Source organism: Salmo trutta, chromosome 31 (genome assembly GCF_901001165.1).
Source record: "Salmo trutta chromosome 31, fSalTru1.1, whole genome shotgun sequence".
Lineage (NCBI taxonomy): Eukaryota > Metazoa > Chordata > Actinopteri > Salmoniformes > Salmonidae > Salmo > Salmo trutta.
This window is the reverse complement of record NC_042987.1, coordinates 35,087,840-35,102,468: the sequence shown is the minus strand read 5'-3', so window position 1 is coordinate 35,102,468 and position 14,629 is coordinate 35,087,840. Positions and strand designations below refer to the sequence as shown.

The 14,629-nt window shown below is 45.8% G+C and overlaps 1 protein-coding gene across 1 annotated transcript in view; it reads right to left on the bottom strand.

Moving 5' to 3' along the window:
- LOC115170101 (KN motif and ankyrin repeat domain-containing protein 2) overlaps positions 1–12,467 on the bottom strand; it is a 40,264-nt gene extending 27,797 nt beyond the window's left edge. The window contains exon 1 of the mRNA XM_029726388.1: positions 12,060–12,467. The gene's annotated coding sequence lies outside the window, so the exon portion shown is untranslated. The remainder of the gene's footprint in view (positions 1–12,059) is intronic.
- Positions 12,468–14,629: the final 2,162 nt, after the last annotated feature.

Sequence of the window (14,629 nt, the reverse complement as noted above, 5' to 3'; positions counted from 1 at the left end):
TTCTCAAATGGAAGAAACACAAAAGAACTGTCAATCTCCCTCGGCCTGGGGCTCCATGCAAGATCTCACCTCGTGGAGTTGCAATGATCATGAGAACGGTGAGGAATCAGCCCAGAACTACACAGGAGGATCTTGTCAATGATCTCATGGCAGCTGGGACCATAGTCACCAAGAAAACAATTGGCAACACTACGCCGTGAAGGACTGAAATCCTCCAGCGCCCGCAAGGTCCCCCTGCTGAAGAATACATATACATGCCCGTCTGAAGTTTGCCAATGAACATCTGAATGACTCAGAGGACAACTGGTGAAAGTGTTGTGGTCAGATGAGACCAAAATGAAGCTCTTTGACATCAACTCAACTCACCTTGTTTGGAGGAGGAGGAAGGCTGCCTATGACCCTAAGAACACCATCTCCACCGTCAAACATGGAGGTGGAAACATTATGCTTTGGGGGTGTTTTTCTGCTAAGGGGACAGGACAACTTCACCGCATCAAAGGGACGATGGACGGGGCCATGTACCGTCTAATCTTGGGTGAGAACCTCCTTCCCTCAGCCAGGGCATTGAAAATGGGTTGTGGATGGGTATTCCAGCATGACAATGACCCAAAACACACGGCCAAGGCAACAAAGGAGTGGCTCAAGAAGAAGCACATTAAGGTCCTGCAGTGGCCTAGCCAGTCTCCAGACCTTAATCCCATAGAAAATCTGTGGAGGGAGCTGAAGGTTCGAGTTGCCAAACGTTAGCCTCGAAACGTTAATGACTTGGAGAAGATCTGCAAAGAGGAGTGGGACAATATCCCTCCTGAGATGTGTACAAACCTGGTAGCCAACTACAAGAAACATCTGACCTCTGTGATTGCCAACAAGGGTTTTGCCACCAAGTACTAAGTCATGTTTTGCAGAGGGGTCAAATACTTATTTCCCTCATTAAAATGCAAATCATTTTATAACATTTTTGACATGCATTTTTCTGGATTTTTTTGTTGTTATTCTGTCTCTCACTGTTCAAATAAACCTACCATTAAAATTATAGACTGATCATTTCTTTTTCAGTGGGCAAATGTACAAAATCAGCAGGGGATCAAATACTTTTTCCCCCCACTGTACTTACAAAGTGCTGTGGATTGGAATGAATGAATGATGAATGAATGAATGAATGGTTCCATTAACAAAGCAATCCATCACACTTCTACACCCAGGTGATTGTTTTCTCTTCACTCATGGCACCCTAGTGGGTAGAACAGAAGGTCATGTGTTGGTTTTGCTCTGTAGTCAATGTACTAGTTACAGGCATGACTACAGATGCATCCTAAATGACCCCCCCTTCCCCATTTGGTGCACTACTTCAACCCATAGGGCTCTGGTCAAAAGTTGTGCACTAGATAGGGAATAGGGTGCCTTTTGGGACGTACTCTACAACTGGAGGGCGCAGTGACTTTCTCATCTCTGTTCTGTTGTCAGGAAAAGGGATATTTTCTTCCTCCAGTTTGGCCATGCTGACTATGTGGTATTTCCAGTACATAACTCTATTCCTTGTCTTCTATTTGGAGTTGGTTTAGAAAGTCAAGCCAACTTGTTGGACTCCAACCGCCCTTACCCAAACACTGTCTTTCTCTTCTCCCAACTTCCTGTATCTGTCACTCTCTCACACACGCACTCTTTCTCTCCCTCCATCCAGTTTGATTCCCTGTGGTTCTGTAGTGTTCTCCGTGTTCTAATGTCTCTGTTCTCTGTGTTCTAATGTCTCTGTTCTCCGTGTTCTAATGTCTCTGTTCTCTATGTTATAATGTCTATTTTCTGTGTGTTCTTATGTCTGTTCTTTGTCGTAATGCCTCTGTTCTGTGTTCTAATGTCTCTGTTCTGTGTTCTAACGCCTCTGTTCTGTGTTCTAATGTCTCTGTTCTGTGTTCTACTGCCTCTGGTCTGTGTTCTACTGCCTCTGGTCTGTGTGTTCTAAAGAATTTTCACCATTTGGATCATTCTGCTACCTCTTCAACATTTTGAGGCTTTTGACATGGACTCTGCCTGTTCATGGACTCTGCCTGTTCATGGACTCTTGCCTGTTCATGGACTCTTGCCTGTTCATGGACTCTTGCCTGTTCATGGACTCTTGCCTGTTCATGGACTCTTGCCTGTTCATGGACTCTTGCCTGTTCATGGACTCTTGCCTGTTCATGGACTCTTGCCTGTTCATGGACTCTTGCCTGTTCATGGACTCTTGCCTGTTCATGGACTCTTGCCTGTTCATGGACTCTGCCTGTTCATGGACTCTGCCTGTTCATGGACTCTGCCTGTAGATGGACTCTGCCTGTAGATGGACTCTGCCTGTAGATGGACTCTGCCTGTAGATGGACTCTGCCTGTAGATGGACTCTGCCTGTAGATGGACTCTGCCTGTTCATGGACTCTGCCTGTTCATGGACTCTGCCTGTTCATGGACTCTGCCTGTTCATGGACTCTGCCTGTTCATGGACTCTGCCTGTTCATGGACTCTGTCTGTTCATGGACTCTGTCTGTTCATGGACTCTGTCTGTTCATGGACTCTGTCTGTTCATGGACTCTGCCTGTTCATGTATGTGGATGATGCTACCCTCTTGGTTTCACATTAGAATGAGAAGACTGTTGAAAAGACCCTAAGCAGCCAACTGACTAAAGTCAGTAAGTGGTTATCCAACAACAAACTGTCTCTGCATTTGGGCAAGACAGAATGTATCCTGTTTGGTTCCAAACACAAAGTGAGAAACTCTTCCAACTTCTCAGTCAAGTGAAATGAAGTAGTTGTGAAGCTGAAATGCTCTGTTACATACTTGGGATGTGAACTGAGCCAACAAGACTGGTGAACTCATGGCTCTGAAGGTCATTGGGAAGGTTCACTCCAGTTCCTGGATACAGAGACTATGAGGACCCTGGCAACATCTTTGACACAGTGCCACTATGATTATGCTTGGCTCAGTGGCATAACCAAAAACCTGAAGGACAAACTTCAAAACGGCCCAAAACAAACTAATGAGAATTACACTCAAGATCAGCCCAAGGATGCTCATTTGTCCTAGCCATTTCAGGGAACTGAACAGGCTTCCAGTTGATCTCCGGGTGGTGCAGATCAAACTGTTGATGGTTTATACATGACCTTGCCCCCCAGTTACATGTCTGGTTATTTCCATTTCATTAGAGACTCTCGTAGCCATCACACCAGAGCCAGAGTTGGCAATATCAGACCGCTGTGCTACAGGAGCCTGGATGTAAAAATCTCTCTCCTTAACACTGGTGCAGAGAAATGGAATGGTGTACCAAACCATATACTGTAAAATCTATCCCATCCATATCAAACCATATACAATCTATCCCATCCATACTAAACCATATAAAATCCATACTAAACCATATAAAATCCATACCAAACCATATAAAATCTATCCCATCCATACAAACCATATAGAATCTATCCCATCCATACAAACCATATAGAATCTATCCCATCCATACCAAACCATATAAAATCCATATCAAACCATATAAAATCTATCCCATCCATACAAACCATATAGAATCTATCCCATCCATACAAACCATATAGAATCTATCCCATCCATACCAAACCATATACAATCTATCCCATCCATACTAAACCATATAAAATCCATACCAAACCATATAAAATCTATCCCATCCATACAAACCATATAGAATCTATCCCATCCATACCAAACCATATGAAATCTATCCCATCCATACCAAACCATATAAAATCTATCCCATCCATACCAAACCATATAAAATCTATCCCATCCATACTAAACCATATAAAATCCATACCAAACCATATAAAATCTATCCCATCCATACCAAACCATATAAAATCCATACAAAACCATATGTAATCTATCCCATCCATACCAAACCATTTAAAATCCATACCAAACCATATGAAATCTATCCCATCCATACCAAACCATTTAAAATCCATACCAAACCATATAAAATCTATCCCATCCATACCAAACCATATAAAATCCATACCAAACCATAAAAAATCCATACCAAACCATATGAAATCGATCCCATCCATACCAAACCATATAAAATCCATACCAAACCATATGAAATCTATCCCATCCATACCAAACCATATAAAATCCATACCAAACCATATGAAATCGATCCCATCCATACCAAACCATATAAAATCCATACCAAACCATATGACATCTATCCCATCCATACCAAACCATATAAAATCTATCCCATCCAGTGGCGGTTCTAGACCATTTCAACTGGGGGGGCCAAGCTGGGGCCAGTTGTACTGTTAGAGGGGCCAGTTACATTAGACGTTATTGTTGTCATATCGTTTTCTTCGCTGCATTGCCGGCATTAGCAGGCAAAAGACCATGTTCATAATCATCATCGTTGCCACTGTCTAATAACGGATGTAAAAAAAGAACGATAGCAAAAATTTGTTATGTAAAAATTATTTCATACTCCACATTTAGGGGAGCCACAAGGGGGTCCAAAATTGTTGTCACATCCCATCCAAACCAAACCATATAAAATCCATATCGAGCCATATAAAATCTATCCCATCCATACCAAACCATATAAAATCCATACCAAACCATATAAAATCTAACCCATCCATACCAAACCATATCAAATCCATTCCAAACCATATGAAATCTATCCCATCCATACCAAACCATATCAAATCCATACCAAACCATATAAATCCATACCAAACCATATAAAATCCATACCAAACCATATGAAATCTATCCCATTGTCACGTCCTGACCAGCAGAGGGCGTTTTGCTTAGTCTTGGTCAGGATGTGGCAGGGGGTTTGTGTTTGTTAAATGTTGGGTTGATGATTGGGACTTCCAATTGAAGGCAGGTGTGTATAGTTGCCTTTGATTGGAAGTCCTATATAGGTGTGTGTGTTTGTCTTTGGGGTTGTGGGGAATTGTTTTTGCACTGCGTTTTAGATAGCCTGCAAAACTGTTGTAAATCGTGAGTACCGTTCATTGTTTTGTTTTCCCTGTGGATGCTTTTTTTTCATTTACCAATTAAAAGAATGAGTGTCCACACTTCCGCTGCGCCTTGGTCCTTCTCTCTCCTGTATGACATTTTCAACGACGAGTACGACTTATTTTGTGACAGAATTCCCCACCAAACCAGGACCAAGCAGCGGAAGAAGTCTGGCGAAGACTGGGGAACACGACGGGTAAGGGAGACCGAGAGGCACCCCCAAGATTTTTTTAGGGGGGGGGCACAAGGGCTGTTTGACGGGGCAAGACTGGAGTGCCAGTCAACAGTCACCAGAGCTGCCTGCCAGCCAACAGTCACCAGAGCTGCCCGCCAGCCAACAGTCACCAGAGCTGCCCGCCAGTCAGTCACCAGAGCTGCCCGCCAGTCAGTCACCAGAGCTGCCCGCCAGTCAACAGTCACCAGAGCTGCCCGCCAGTCAACAGTCGCCAGAGCTGCCCGCCAGTCAACAGTCGCCAGAGCTGCCCGCCAGTCAACAGTCGCCAGAGCTGCCCGCCAGTCAACAGTCGCCAGAGCTGCCCGCCAGTCAACAGTCGCCAGAGCCGCCCGCCAGTCGTACGTCGCCAGAGCCGCCCGCCAGTCAGGAGTCGCCAGAGCCGCCCGCCAGTCAGGAGCCGCCAGAGCCGCCCGCCAGTCAGGAGCCGCCAGAGCCGCCCGCCAGTCAGGAGCCGCCAGAGCCGCCCGCCAGTCAGGAGCCGCCAGAGCCGCCCGCCAGTCAGGAGCCGCCAGAGCCGCCCGCTAGTCAGGAGCCGCCAGAGTGGCCCGACTGCCAGGATTTGCCAGAGTGGACGGACTGCCCGGAACTGCCAGAGTGGCCGGACTGCCCGGAACTGCCCGGAACTGCCAGAGTGGCCGGACTGCCCGGAACTGCCAGAGTGGCCCGACTGCCCGGAACTGCCAGAGTGGCCCGACTGCCCGGAACTGCCAGAGTGGCCCGACTGCCCGGAACTGCCAGAGTGGCCCGACTGCCCGGAACTGCCAGAGTGGCCCGACTGCCCCGGGCTGCCAGAGTGGCCCGACTGCCCCGGGCTGCCAGAGTGGCCCGACTGCCCCGGGCTGCCAGAGTGGCCCGACTGCCCCGGGCTGCCCGAGTGGCCCGACTGCCCAGGGCTGCCAGAGTGGCCCGACTGCCCCGGGCTGCCAGAGTGGCATGCCTGTCAGGAGCTGCCAGAGTGGCCCGTCAGTCAGGAGCTGCCAGAGTGGCCCGTCAGTCAGGATCAGCCCGAGGGGCCCTCCTGTCCTCCGGCCCAGCCCGAGGGGCCCTCCTGTCCTCCGGCCCAGCCCGAGGGGCCCTCCTGTCCTCCGGCCCAGCCCGAGGGGCCCTCCTGTCCTCCGGCCCAGCCCGAGGGGCCCGCCTGTCCTCCGGCCCAGCCCGAGTGGCCCTCCTGTCCTCCGGCCCAGCCCGAGTGGCCCTCCTGTCCTCCGGCCCAGCCCGAGTGGCCCTCCTGTCCTCCGGCCCAGCCCGAGTGGCCCTCCTGTCCTCCGGCCCAGCCCGAGTGGTCCGTCTGCCAGGGTCAGCCCGAGTGGCACGTCTGCCCGGCGCAGCTAGCGGCGCCACCAAAGTGGGCGACGCCAAAGGGGGAACGAGGTCCACGTCCTGCACCTGAGCCACCTCCTAAACCATAAGGGAGGGAGGGTGTAGCACAGTGCCGTCGGTGACGGCAGCCACCCTCCCTTCCCTCCCTTATGGTTTAGGGGTTATTGTTTGTTGGTTTTGTTGGGGTGTTGGGGATTTTCTTGTGTTTTTCTTTTTAAAGGTGCATCCCGGAGTCTGCACCTTGAGGGGGGGGGGTACTGTCACGTCCTGACCAGCAGAGGGCGTTTTGCTTAGTCTTGGTCAGGATGTGGCAGGGGGTTTGTGTTTGTTAAATGTTGGGTTGATGATTGGGACTTCCAATTGAAGGCAGGTGTGTATAGTTGCCTTTGATTGGAAGTCCTATATAGGTGTGTGTGTTTGTCTTTGGGGTTGTGGGGAATTGTTTTTGCACTGCGTTTTAGATAGCCTGCAAAACTGTTGTAAATCGTGAGTACCGTTCATCGTTTTGTTTTCCCTGTGGATGCTTTTTTTTCATTTACCAATTAAAAGAATAAGTGTCCACACTTCCGCTGCGCCTTGGTCCTTCTCTCTCCTGTATGACATTTTCAACGACGAGTACGACTTATTTTGTGACACCCATCCATACCTAACCATATAAAATCCCTACCAAACCATATAAAATCCATACCAAACCATATGAAATACATCCCATCCATACCAAACCATATAAAATCCCTACCAAACCATGTAAAATCCATACCAAGCCATATGAAATACATCCCATCCATACCAAACCATATCAAATCCGTACCAAGCCATATCAAATCCGTACCAAGCCATATCAAATCCATACCAAACCATATAAAATCCATATCAAACCATATAAAATCCATACCAAACCATACCACCAAAAACACTGAAATTTCCATCCCTAACTATAATATTTTCCGACAAGATGGAACTGCCAAAGGGGGCGGTGTTGCAATCTACTGCAGAGATAGCCTACAGAGTACTGTCTTACTATCCTGGTCTGTACCCAAACAATTCGAGCTTCTACTTTTAAAAATCCACCTTTCCAGAAACAAGTCTCAAACCGTTGCCGCTTGCTATAGACCACCCTCTGTCCCCAGTTGTGCCCTGGACACCATATGTGAATTGATTGCCCCCATCTATCTTCAGAGCTCGTGCTGCTAGGTGACCTAAACTGGGACATGCTTAACACCCCGGCCATCCTACAATCTAAGCTTGATGCCCTCAATCTCACACAAATTAACCCACTAGGTACAACCCCAAATCCGTAAACACGGGCACCCTCATAGATATCATCCTGACCAACTTGCCCTCCAAATACACCTCTGCTGTTTCCAACCAAGATCTCAGCGATCACTGCCTCATTGCCTGCATCCGTAATGGGTCTGCGGTCAAACGACCACCCCTCATCACTGTCAAACGCTCCCTAAAACACTTCAGCGAGCAGGCCTTTCTAATCGACCTGGCCCGGGTATCCTGGAAGGATAATGACCTCATCCCGTCAGTAGAGGATGCCTGGTTATTCTTTAAAAGTGCCTTCCTCACCATCTTAAATAAGCATGCCCCATTCAAAAAATGTAGAACCAGGAACAGATATAGCCCTTGGTTCTCTCCAGACCTGACTGCCCTTGACCAGCATAACAACATCCTGTGGCGTTCTGCATTAGCATCGAATAGCCCCCGTGATATGCAACTTTTCAGGGAAGTTAGGAACCAATATACACAGGCAGTTAGGAAAGCTAAGGCTAGCTTTTTCAAGCAGAAATTTGCATCATGTAGCACAAACTCAAAAAAGTTCTGGGACACTGTAAAGTCCATGGAGAAAAAGAGCACCTCCTCCCAGCTGCCCACTGCACTGAGGCTAGGAAACACTGTCACCACCGATAAATCCACAATAATAGAGATTTCAATAAGCATTTTTCTACAGCTGGCCATGCTTTCCACCTGGCTACCCCTACCCCGATCAACAGCCCTGTACCCCCCACAGCAACTCGCCCAAGCCTCTCCCATTTCTCCTTCAACCAAATCCAGATAGCTGATGCTCTGAAAGAACTGTAAAATCTGGACCCCTAAAAATCAGCCGGGCTAGACAATCTTGACCCTCTCTTTCTAAAATGATCTGCCGAAATTGTTGCAACCCGTATTACTAGCCTGTTGAACCTCTCTTTCATATCGTCTGAGATTCTTAAAGATTGGAAAGCTGCCGCGGTCATACACCTCTTCAAAGGGGGAGACACTATAGACCCAAACTGTTACAGACCTATATCTATCCTACCCTGCCTTTCTAAGGTCTTCGAAAGCCAAGTTAACAAACAGAATACTGACCATTTCAAATCCCACTGTACCTTCTCCGCTATGCAATCTGGTTTCCGAGCTGGTCATGGGTGCACCTCAGCCACGCTCAAGGTCCTAAACGATATAATAACCACCATCGATAAGAGACATTACTGTGCAGACATATTCATCGACCCGGCCAAGGCTTTCGACTCTGTCAATCACCACATTCTTATTGGCAGACTCAACAGCTTTGGTTTTTCAAATGATTGTCTCGCCTGGTTCACCAACTACTTCTCTGATAGAGTTCAGTGTGTCAAATCGGAGGGCCTGTTGTCCGGACCTCTGGCAGTTTCTATGGGGGTGCCACAGGGTTCAATTCTCGGGCCGACTCTCTTCTCTGAATACATCAATGATGTTGCTCTTGCTGCTGGTGATTCTCTGATCCACCTCTATGTAGACGACACCATTCTGTATACTTCTGGCCCTTCTTTGGACACTGTGTTAACTAACCTCCAGATGAGCTTCAATGCCATACAACTCTCCTTCCGTGGCCTCCAACTGCTCTTAAATGCAAGTAAAACTAAATGCATGCTCTTCAACCGATCGCTGCCCACACTTGCCCGCCCGTCCAGCATCACTACTCTAGACGGTTCTGACTCAGAATATGTGGACAACTACAAATACCTAGGTGTCTGGTTAGACTGTAAACTCTCCTTCCAGACTCACATTAAACATCTCCAATCCAAAATTAAATCTAGAATTGGCTTCCTAATTCGCAACAAAGCATCCTTCACTCATGCTGCCAAACATACCCTCGTAAAACTGACCATCCTACCGATCCTCGACTTCGGCGATGTCATTTACAAAATAGCCTCCAACACTCTACTCAACAATTTGGATGCAGTCTATCACAGTGCTCTCCGTTTTGTCACCAAAGCCCCATATACTACCCACCACTGCGGCCTGTATGCTCTCGTTGGCTGGCCCTCGCTTCATACTCGTCGCCAAACCCACTGGCTCCAGGTCATCTATAAGTCTCTGCTAGGTAGAGCCCCGCCTTATCTCAGCTCACTGGTCACCATAGCAGCACCCACCCGTAGCACGCGCTCCAGCAGGTATATCTCACTGGTCACCCCCAAAGCCAATTCTTCCTTTGGCCGCCTTTCATTCCAGTTCTCTGCTGCCAATGACTGGAACGAACTGCAAAAATCACTGAAGCTGGAGACTCATATCTCCCTCACTTACTTTAAGCACCAGATGTCAGAGCAGCTCACAGATCACTGCACCTGTACATAGCCCATCTGTAAATAGCCCATCCAACTACCTCGTCCCCATACTGTATTTATTTATTTATCTTGCTCCTTTGCACCCCAGTATCTCTACTTGCACATTCATCTTCTGCACATCTACCATTCCAGTGTTTAATTGCTATATTGTAATTACTTCGCCACCATGGTCTATTTATTGCCTTACCTCCCTTATCCTACCTCATTTGCACACACTGTATATAGACTTTTTCTACTGTACTATTGACTGTATGTTTATTTATTCCATGTGTAACTCTGTGTTGTTGTGTGTGTCAAACTGCTTTGCTTTATCTTGGCCAGGTCGCAGTTGTAAATGAGAACTTGTTCTCAACTAGCGTTCCTGATTAAATAAAGGTGAAATCATTTTTTTTTTAAATACCAAACCATATAAAATCCATACCAAACCATATCACATCTATCCCATCCATACCAAACCATATAAATCCATACCAAACCATATAAAATCCATACCAATCCATATCAAATCCATACCAAACCTTATAAAATCTATCCCATCCATACCAAACCATATCAAATCCATACCAAACCTTATAAAATCTATCCCATCCATACCAAACCATATACATCTATTCCATCCATACCAAACCACATCAAATCCATACCTTATGAAATGGTTTATGGGCAAAATGCTTTAAAACTGCACAGGCTAAAATAAAGTATAATTGCTTCTGGTAATCTGGCTTACTTGGTAATCTATTTTATTCCTTTAACTGTTTCCTCCCTATTGATGAAATGTATTTGAGATGTATTTTGTTTGAGATGTGTATATTTCCCCAATGGAAATACGTTTTAAAACTTTTTTTGTGTCATCCTCAATGAATTGAATGCCATTGTACTGTATCCACATGTGTGGTTGTATTGTGTTTAAAATGGTCAAATAAATCATCTAAAATAACAACAACAGGGTTTCAATCTCCCCTCCGTGTGCAGCAGGACGTAGTGCTAAAGCCAATAGTCAATCTCCCCTCCGTGTGCAGCAGGACGTAGTGCTAAAGCCAATAGTCAATCTCCCCTCCGTGTGCAGCAGGACGTAGTGCTAAAGCCAATAGTCAATCTCCCCTCCGTGTGCAGCAGGACGTAGTGCTAAAGCCAATAGTCAATCTCCCCTCCGTGTGCAGCAGGACGTAGTGCTAAAGCCAATAGTCAATCTCCCCTCCGTGTGCAGCAGGACGTAGTGCTAAAGCCAATAGTCAATCTCCCCTCCGTGTGCAGCAGGACGTAGTGCTAAAGCCAATAGTCAATCTCCCCTCCGTGTGCAGCAGGACGTAGTGCTAAAGCCAATAGTCAATCTCCCCTCCGTGTGCAGCAGGACGTAGTGCTAAAGCCAATAGTCAATCTCCCCTCCGTGTGCAGCAGGACGTAGTGCTAAAGCCAATAGTCAATCTCCCCTCCGTGTGCAGCAGGACGTAGTGCTAAAGCCAATAGGATGAAACAGCTGCCAGTGGGGCTTTCACGCAAGGAAGAAAAACAACATGCTATTTTAAATGGTTAGGCTAAAATAGAAAGTGTGTGTGAGTGAGTGTGTGTGTGTGTGTGTGAGGGGTGTGGTAGACATCTGACCTCTAAAAGTCGACTGTCTATCAGATAGTCAGAGGAATAACTGTAAGGGCTCCAAGTCCAACCTGTACACCTGATTCGCTCGGACAACTGAATATCCCTTTGCTATCTACTTGTTATTTAAATTCTACATTTAAAATGACCCATGTTTAATTCAAGACAATTAAGAACAACATACATATATTCAGAAACATACAGCACCTACAAGTATTATCCACCTTGTGAATTATTATAGTACCAGCAAGCAGCAGAGAACAGGAAGAAACAGCCATGTCCAACTTTCCCTTACCTTTACCAACTCTGCCCCGGCTTGTTCAGAGTGTTCTACTGTAGCCTGATGTCAGAGCGTCCACTCCAGTCTGAGTTCCAGTACTTCTCCAGTCGCTTCTCTCAGCCCAGCTTGTCTGTCAGTCTGTCTCCTAGAGGGAGGTAGCAACACGGAGAATGGGATGCCGGAGCTGCTTGGCAAATTTAGAATCCTCTCATAGCACAGGCTGTGCTGTTGTTGTGGGGATGGGTTTCAGAGCATGCCTTTCTCCCTCCGTCCAAATAGACTGTGGGTGGGGGCCCACACTGAACAGCCACACCCACGTTATTAGATATCGACCAATAGGAGCTTGCAGGTGGGGTCCCTCACTCAAAGCAGTGGACAGCAGCTCACTCGAGACCCGTGCTGCTGGTTGTGAGTTTTCAGAATAAACTCCCCTAGGTAGTCAGTAATGTGTCTCCTACAAACAAGCACACTTCTATTTTAACTCTCCTAATGGCACTTCATCTACCCAGGCCAAGAGAAATATAGTCCTCCCAGCAATAGAGGAAAACTGAAAAAACAAATTACCATCTCAAAACAGAAATACTGTATTTAAACGAGTTTGTGCAAACTAACAAAACACCTTATTGACATAGTCAAAATAATATTCTGCTGAATTTCATTACACAGAAAGAGATGCCCATGGAGCAGTAACCACGGCATTTCACCTTCACCGTGTTCCTAACGCGGATAGAAAAGGAATTAGCAAAGAAAGGCTCCTTTTCCAATACACACGCAGACATCTGACTCCGAAAGGGATTGTGGTTTAAAAAAAAACACTGGACCAAAGCACTGCTGAATGACTACATACTGCAGCGTACACAACAGAAAACTCTGAGCTGCCATAGCTGGTCTGCAGAGATGGACTGGCCATAGGGCAGTTTGTGCAAATTCCAGATGGGTTGGTCCGTTTTAGCCAGTGGACCAGTCTAGATTACAGTTTTGTGCAAAATGATCATTATGTGGCTAATAATGGTGAGCCTCAGGGAAAAAAATGGGACTGTGTGTTAAAAATGCCAGAAGGATTTTTGGTCCCAGTCCGCCCCTGCAGGTCTGGGCAGCTACAGTATAAAGGGAATAGTTACCTTTACTTTACTGTGGTAAGGAAAGGCATACATAAAACATGTGAATGTAGGCTAGTCGAAGATCATTCTCTCTTGATTAGTACCAAGACTGCAAATCATGTAGATGTTTGTTTTTACCTGTATAAATCCTTGTTCTACATCTTTGGGACATGCACTGTATTTTGGCCTGCAGGTAGGTAGCCTAGCGTTTAGACCGTTGGGCTAGTAACCAAAAAGCCGTCCCGTTGAAATACCCAAAACAGACAAGGTAAAACAATGTAATCTGTCAATATACCCTTGAGCAAGGCACTTAACCCTAATTTGATCTAGGGGTGCCGTACCCTGTAAAACAATACATTTAGCTGTGACAATAAAAAACATCATCTAAAATCTTTTCCATGTCAACTTTCCCCAGTGCATATATGGATAATTTGTCAAGAATGCCCTCTAGTGGTGAAAGGTGATCATCACATAAAGGTTATGTTTAGGAGAGCTTCAATTGGTGCTTTTCTTAGGTGCACATTTGATATTGGTGACGGTACCTAAAGCTTGTAGGTATAATACTATAATTTTTTATAATATAATAACTATAACATAATGAGTTTTAAGCATGTATGACCCTTTTATAATTGGAGGCTTTAAGTTAAAGTCTTACTTTGAGATTTTGTTGTAACTTTCCAAACCCAGGAGATTTTGTTGCATGTAGTGTTGCGTAATTTGCATAACGGAAAATATCTAAGTAGAAAAACATGTTTATCGAAGTAAGAAATATGTTAGTCTAAGTATGACTGAATTAACTCCATAAACATTTCTCTATTGGAAGTGATACACAATCCATAGGGCTGTGCCATTGGGGTTGACAGTCATGGCAGACTGCTCATTCGATGTGCATTATGTAACTCTATGCTACTGTAGGTCAGTGGTTATTGGTTCCTATTAGCAGTATTAGTATAGTCCTCTATGCTACTGTAGGTCAGTGTGGTTATTGGTTCCTATTAGCAGTATTAGTATAGTCCTCTATGCTACTGTAGGTCAGTGTGGTTATTGGTTCCTATTAGCAGTATTTGTATAGTCCTCTATGCTACTGTAGCTCAGTGTGGTTATTGGTTCCTATTGGCAGTATTAGTATAGTCCTCTATGCTACTGTAGCTCAGTGTGGTTATTGGTTCCTATTAGCAGTATTAGTATAGTCCTCTATGCTACTGTAGGTCAGTGTGGTTATTGGTTCCTATTGGCAGTATTTGTATAGTCCTCTATGCTACTGTAGGTCAGTGTGGTTATTGGTTCCTATTGGCAGTATTAGTATAGTCCTCTATGAATCAGAGGTCTCTTGATCGAGAGTTCATAGACCTCAAATTGAGCTGGCCTCTTTCAGCAAGAAGGACCAATCACAACTTATCTTACTAGAATCCACACCCACAAAAGGATTACCTGTCGGTGTAGTATGTATTGCACTATCCAAACAGTTACTATAGCGACGATTCT